Source organism: Myxocyprinus asiaticus, chromosome 23 (genome assembly GCF_019703515.2).
Source record: "Myxocyprinus asiaticus isolate MX2 ecotype Aquarium Trade chromosome 23, UBuf_Myxa_2, whole genome shotgun sequence".
NCBI lineage: Eukaryota > Metazoa > Chordata > Actinopteri > Cypriniformes > Catostomidae > Myxocyprinus > Myxocyprinus asiaticus.
Window position 1 is genome coordinate 46,396,254 of NC_059366.1, and position 8,268 is coordinate 46,404,521.

The window sequence follows — 8,268 nt, forward strand, 5'->3', positions numbered from 1 at the left end:
TACACCGATCGTCTTTTCACTCCGCGCGCGCGCGTCTGTCGATGCAGCACTGGAGACTCTGGAGAACACTGAACACAGGCTGCAATATCACTGGGGATTTCTGCACGCCAATATAATGCAACCGACTGCAAAACTGAGAAAGAAAAAAATATATATAGATTTCTTTGAGAAGAACATGCAAGTATAGAATGTATATAAAAGATACATCATAATGTAACCATGATTGTCTGCTGAGAAGACAGACTCGAAAGTAAAAGGAATTTTTACTTTAAAAAATAGGCTAAAAATGAACTTGATACAAATTTTAAAAGGTAAATGCATACTTACTAAGAAAAGTTATAATTGTACAACTTTGTCCAGTATGGCGCAAGAAAACACATCTTGTTGTAAAGAACAAGCAAATATGGAATTGTGAATAAAAGATGCATTTTATATGCATTTGTAATGCCTTATTAATTTGATCTTGAGAAGACTGGCTCTACATTAATAGGAATTTTTACATTTAAAAAGTACTTTTATCCGCTGAGCTTTATGCACATTTTTAAAAGTAAATGCATTGAGCCCTTTGGTGGGGCATGTTGTCACAGTGGGCCATTAAAGAACCTATAAGCTTTTCAGCAAAACAACAGTGTAATTAATGGGTTGTACACAAGTACAACATTGTATTTTAAACATTACTTGCCCCAACCTGACATTTATGAAAAATACTCCTGTCCTGTGAACACTGTTCAGCCTTTCAGTTAAAATCCCACTTGTCTCAATGTATGTTAGTGTGGTTTTATGTTTTCATGTTTACCCAAAGGCTATTACAACACTGCAATGATATTGTAATTTTAATTTGAATGCTAAAAACTCACAAAATGAATTTACGATACTTTTTTATTATTATTATTGCTTAAGGACAGCTATAAATACAGAAGTGCGTATCGTATCAGCATAAAAGGTTTCTCCTCTGTTTCTTCAAACTGACAGGCTTCATAAATTTCCCAATAAAGCTTCTGTACCGAAGAAGAGAAGGACACATGAAGGGCATTAACTCTCCGTCTCCTCGGCTGAAGATGACCCTGGTTCTGCTGGTTTGGTCAGTTGTGGCCCCGCTTTGATCCTGAAACCCTGTCAGTGTGCTGCTAAGATGAAGATTTATTGCACCTGACTGACCCGTGGTCGACGCATTGTTCATTTGCAGGTGTTCAGTATCACCTTTAGAAACTTTTCTGTAGCCAATGTTCCACAACCATCAGAGGACAGATAAGAAATACTTTCAAACAGTAATTGACAATATATGTGATATGAAAAGTACCATAAAAGTAGTCCATATGACACATGTGGTATACAATATATTCCAAGTCCCTTCTGCTGCAGCTCTCAAATGTTACGCACATTTTTGTGTAATCCGACTGACAATGAACTACTGTCGTGTGTCACCATTAACGTCAAACCTGCATGGTGCATCAAGGAGCAATTTTTGAATCTCAAGATGGAAGATTATCAGTTAATAACAAGTTAAATCTGGCTCACACAACACTAAAGAAATGGAATATAGCCAGCCTGATCTCATGACAATTACGTGACTGTGGCATCTTTTTCAAAATGATGTTATGTGGTTCCTTGCACGTATCGTGGCAGTTCTGAGGTATAATGTCCACTGAGTGTTGCTCAATGTGAGTAAAATGTTCTCTCAAACAGGTTTATACTCTGTCAAGTTTTAAATCAACGAAACCGTCCTCCCAATCCTAAACCTTGAATCTAAACCTAACCGATAGTGTCAGAAAAAGCAAATGTGAGATGAAAAACGCAACCACGTCATTTTTGGGTGCTTCTATGATACTTTGGGTTCACGTGTGGACTTGCGTGCTCTTCAGGACTCGTACTCTGCTCCTTTACATCACAAGTGCAACGCTCTATCAGTCGAGCTACCGTGCAATTTAATCACAATCGAACAAGCTTGTAAATGTAGTTGATTATGTAATGCAAACGTTAAAATGAGTCATGCACTATAGTAAAAGTGTTTAGATGTCAAAAGATAGCATTGTGTGAGGAACAGGGTAAAAAGTAAGCGTTTATGAACTGATAATCTGCCGCTTTACTTGTGATTTGTGTGAATGAAAGTCATTGTTGGTGTAGCGCTCCAGGAAACTGACGCGATGGGTACAATGAACCACATAAAAATAATTTTTCAGCTAGATAGCTATGTGGAAAGAGATGCGTGAACATCTGATAAACATTTCCTTTTGTGTTCCTCAAGACAAATGTAGTCATACAGGTTTGGAACAACATGAGGGTGAGTAAATGATGACAAGTCCTCATTTTCAATAAACTTGATAAATCAGTGCACAGCAACACTATTTTTAAAGTTGCTCTTTTTACCTCTGAATGCAGCAGTCGAGATGAGCAACATCTGATTACTTTTTCTTGTTTATTTCAAAGTCAACAGGCCATGATGAGGAAAGACCCATTTGTCTCGCTCTGAGTAACTCCACATTCACAGATGGAAATCCTCTGACTCACAGTCAAAAGTTTTTTTCCGATTACATGGGTCATAACACTATCTCTCTACCGGTGTGTCAGTTTAATTGGGTTTCATCCTCTAACTCAAAGCTGTTCTCATTCTCACAACATCTGTGTGGAGAGAAGTGCACTTGACTGTGATGTGTTTGAGGGGGGGACAGTGACCTGCAGGTTTGTATAGGCCTTTCACTGAATGCTCAGGATTGGAAGGGAATTTGCAGGGGTTATTGAGGAACGTGGGAAAAATTTCCCAAACGTGATTATTTCACCGGCTCTGCTGGTCAGCTGAACATTAGTGTCAGCAGGTAAACGGTCAGGAAAGACTTTAATACTTCAGTCACTCTCAAATGTTGAGTCAAATGTTGTCAAATCTGAAGTGGGTGAAAAGGTTACATACAGCGTTTAGGGAACATTTGATGTGAGTTTTATCCGGTGTCAGATGTTTGAGTTGGGTCTGGAAATACCTTTTGAACACACTTTATCTCTGTTCAATCTCATTTATGACTTGGAGAGAGGCAGTGGGTGTTTATGAATCCAACATTGCTTGAAAATATTAATGAAAGCACTCCATCGTGTGCGTGTGGATTGTCTTCGTGATCTTTATGAGGTGATAGGCCTCTGATGATTGATAGTTGTATTTGGTCAATCTGTGATGACTGAAGACCAAGTACATTTCATCACATAGGTCTACAAACAGGCCATACTGAGCTGGAGTTGTTAAGTGAGATGCAGGAGAAAACTTGAATGTCTCCTCTTGTAATTTTCACCAGAGATCTTATTTTACTAGGGAACATATGGAGAATTAAGCTTCATAACCCTCATCATGCTCCTTGATTCCTACAATTAAAGCATTCAAAGGGGCCAGCAAGCTCCAAAAATGACAAAAAAAGCAGCTTAAAGTTGTCCGTACAACTTCTATATTTCTTTTAAAGTCACACAATAGCTTTGTGTTAGAAAGAGTCCAAAATGTAAGTTGTTATTCACTGAAAATCTTCTCCTTCAGCGTAGCTCTCATGTTTAATTTACACATGTGTATATTCAAACGTGCCACGTCACATTTAAGGTACAAGACGCACTAGAAACGAAGACGTTTGGTGTCACTGGCATCAAATCTCTCACGTTTTGAAACCAATATGAGGGTGAGAAAATGAATTTCCATTACCTTTAGTAAATAAGTACGAGAGTTGTCCCATCTTTTGTTGCATTCGTAACGGTACACCTTTTACGTGGAGAATCAAGGGGCAATAATGAATCGAATGATTAACCGACTCTATAGGACACTCTACAGTCGAGCGACATTTCCCGTCCCACAGCTGACGTTTGGAAAAGGTTAATCACTCATGTGTGCCGTAGACGCATCCCTACAGTTTCCTAAAGGCTGCATGGCAATTGTTTATTAGGAACGAGAAGGTAAAGCACCAAGGTTTCTTTCGTCACAGTTGTAAAGGTTAATATGTCTTACTAGGGACATTTGTATGTAATCACCATGCCAGGGAATTTAAATAGGTATGAGGATCACTAACATGACGAAATTAGCATGAATATGAGCAGTCTTTGTTTCACACGTGTAGATAAGCGACATTCAAATGTCAAAGCCTGAAAACTGTTTTGCGCTAAATTACTTTACCTGTCGTCAGGACCTGAAATCATCTCATTCCTTTCAGGGGAAGATGTGTTAATGTCATAAGGGAGCAATAATTTGCAGACAATAGCGATAAAGTTATGCATGCCATGTGAAATGTCTCTCTTGATTCATATTTACAAAGACTCACCAAAACATGAATATTCTGTCATTATTTAATCAACCTCATGTCATTTAAAACCTGCATCAGGGTCTTGCATTCTCTTGTGCATGCAAGACAGATGCAAATGACTACAAGCATCTGTTACACAGTGGCCGAAAGCAAATCAGAGACATTAAAGGAGAGACATTTGGAATAAACGTCAACACAAAGACACACAATCCTTTCAGACTGACACGTACGACCTGAGCCCTGCTGACTGGTGTCTGAAAGAGGTGTTTGCTGGGAGGAAATTAGTCGAGCTCTGTCAATGAAACAGCTTGAGAGACCACCTGCATTTGCACTGTAATAGGTCATCTCTCCAAAACATGCTTTGCAGATGGAAAATCAATGAGAGTTCTTCCAAAGATGATATTTGGGATCCGTTAGCCCAATTTAATTTGAGTGCTAAAAGATTCCAGGGATGCAGTACAACAATTCTCTGAAGGAGTTTGAAGTCCAAATAGCTCATGCAAATCATGCTTTAAGTGGTTATAATTAGTCCCCAATTGCAAAGCATTTAATAAATTAATCAAATCAGTTTTCACAGAAATGGCAAGAAATAATTCATTTATGAAACTATTCTGCATCCGTCAATGGGCATTCAGCCATTTTTAACACCATCAGTTTGCAACAGCATATGTAAGCATAACTGGGTTTAGTTTTCTTCTTGAGTGCTGATTCAAGCGAAAAAGGAGATTGAATGAACACAATATTTGTGCTTGCCTGTGCAGCCACCTTAAACGCTCCTTTAACATACAGATAAATAAATGCGTTTTCAAAAGAAAACCGGTTTCTGTGGTCGCTGGCTGAGACTTTTCATAATGCAGTTTTCCGTGATATGTGTGGACAGGTGAAACCGAGATTTTGAAATACAGTGACATCATGAATGCAAATCGTACATGGCTTTGTTTATTTCTAAATATTTTTTTATTTATTTATTTTTTTTTAGATAAATGCTTTAAAGGAATATTCCGGGTTCAGTACAAGTTAAGCTCAATCAACAGCATTTGTGGCATAATGTTGATTACCACAAAAATTAATTTTGACTCGTCCCCCCTTTTCTTTAAAAAAGCACAAATGTGTGTTCCAGTGAGACACTTCCAATGGAAGTCAATGGGGTCAATCTGTAAACATTAAAATACTCACTGTTTCAAAAGTATAGACACAAGACATAAACAATATGTGTGTTAACATGATTTTACTGTGATTAAATCACTTACTAACCACATCTGTGGAAAGTTATAGACAATTTTACAACTTTGTTGCCATGACGACGTAACGTCATAAACACTAAAACGGTCGTAAAAACAACAGCTTAATCAACATAACAGCAATCAATTACTACACAAGTTTTAACAGAAGAATTAATGTAAGTGCTTTTATTAAATTATAAGCTTCACATTTCTGCCTTTAAACCCTCCAAAAATTTACCCCATTGACTTCCATTGTAAGTGTCTCACCGGAACACAGATTTGTAGGGATGAGTCAAAATTAATTTTTGTGGTAATCAACATTATAATAAGTTAATAATGTGTGTGTGTGTGTGTGTGTGTGTTACACTGTGGGGACCAAATGTCCCCACGAGGGAAATGGCTTATTAAACATACTAAATGATGTTTTTTTTGAAAATGTAAAACTGCAAAAAGGTTTCTGTGAGGTTTAGGGGATACAAATTATCGTTAGATCTGTATAAAATCCATAAAATGCATGGAAGTCTATGGAGAGTCCCCACAATGATATAAAAACATGGTGAGTGTGATGATCTTCTTGAGATTTCTTTACACAGCGTCAATCAGCTCATGAAATGGGGCATGTTTGGTTTTGAAAATAAAGGCAATAAAGTTCACGTTATCAATCATAAATGTCTTTGTGAATGTGACAGCTGAGATGGGACAAAGTGATACATGCAGGACATACAGATGCTTGGAACCCCTATAGAAGATAAAATAAAAGATGACAGTGAATACAACAGTAAAGACTAATTTCCATTTCAAAGGACGAAGACTCATGGAGTTTGATGTGATGGGACTCTCAGACTTCACCAAAAGAAGTTCAACTTTGTTGTGTAGAACTCCAAACCTTCTTTAAACCCACCGAAGACAATATTAATGCATGCATGTGGATTGCTTCTCTAAACCAGCATGCTGCCATGAATTAAGAGTTATAATCCAAATTGAAAATGATTTGAAATCTGGATGCAAACATGGCCTGGACGCGAGCTTTGGTGGAGGTGAAAATCAATGAATGACGACTTAAATTCCAGTTTGTTCCTCAAACAAAGCTACTCTAGAAGACTTGGAATATGGGACAGAACTTGCATGTAGTACTTTTATGATACTGTAATGGTGACGGTCAAGCTCTCTTTGGGGCTTGACCATCATGGTGACTTTTAAAAGAGCTTGTTTGTTTTTTGGGTGAACTAAACCTTTTAAATATCTCTCTCAGATGTTTCTCTATTTTATTTGGAGAAATAAAAAGACATCTACTTTATGATTTTATTTAAAGTATAGAGCTATCATACTAATATGTGAATAGCATACAACCCCAGTTCCGAAAAAGTTGGGACAGTATGAAAAATGCTAATAAAAACAAAAAGGAGTGATTTGTAAATTATAATCACCCTTTGCTATATTGAAAGCACTACAATTACATATTATATGATGTTTTACCTTGTGTATTTCATTGTTTTTTTTTTTTAATGTACAGTAATTTCAAATCAGATGATTGCAACACACTCCATAAAAGTTGAGACAGTCGAGTGTTTACCACTGTGTAACATCACCATTTCTTCTAATAACACTTATTAAGTATTTGGGCACTGAAGACACAAGTTTGTTAAGTTTAGAAAGTGGAATTTTCCTTCATTCATCCATTATTCAGGTCTTCAGCTGCACAATTGTACGGGGTCTTCGTTGCCTTATGGTGCTTCATAATGCGCCACATATTCTCAACTGGAGATGTTCAGGACTGCAGGCAGGCCAATCTAGCACCCGCACTCTCTGCTCACACAGACATGCACTTCAGATCCGGCCAGTATGTGATTTGAAGTTGTCCTGCTGGAAAATGCAGGGACGTCCCTGGAAAAGACAGCGCTGGATGGCAGTATATGTTGCTCCAAAATGTGTACATATCTGTCTTTATTAATGGTGCCCTCACAGATGTGCGAGTTACCCACGTCATGGGCACTGACACACCCCTGACCCATACAGACACTGGCTTTTGGACCTGACGCTGATAACAGCTTGGATGGTCCTTTTCCTCTTTGGCCCGGATAACACAGTGGCTTTGTTTTTCAAAAACTATTTGAAATGTGGACTCTTCAGACCAAAAAACACGGTTCCACTGATCTACTTTCCATCTCAGATGAGACTGAGCCCAGAGAAGTCGGCAGCGCTTCTGGGCAGTGTTGATGTATGGCTTCTCCTTTACATAGTACAGTCTTAACTTGCATCTGTGGATGCAGCAGTGAGTAGTGTTGACTAACAAAGGTTTACTAAAGTTATCCCAAGCCCATGTTCATGATATCCATTACAGATGAATGATGTATTTTAAGATAGTGATGTCTAAGGGATCAGAGATCATGTGCATTCAGAAGTGGTTTTCGTCTTGCCCTTTACGCACCGAGATTTGACCAGATTCCTTGAATCGTTTAAATATATTGTGCACTGTAGAGGGTGAAATGCCCAAAATCCTTCCAATATGTCTTTGGGGAACATTGTTCTCAAAGTACTGGATTATTTGCTGAAGCATCTGTTGGCAAATTGACAAGTCTCGAATGATCCTTGCTCTTGAAGGACTAGGCTGTTTTTGGAGGATCCTTATAGACTATGACACCATTGCCTCGCCTGTTTAGCCTCACCTGTTTCACATCGCTTTGTTATTTCAACTCGTCAAATTGTTATTAGTCATAAATTACCCGTCACTCTTTTTGGAGTGTGTTGCAATCATCTGATTTGAAATGACTGTACATTTAAAA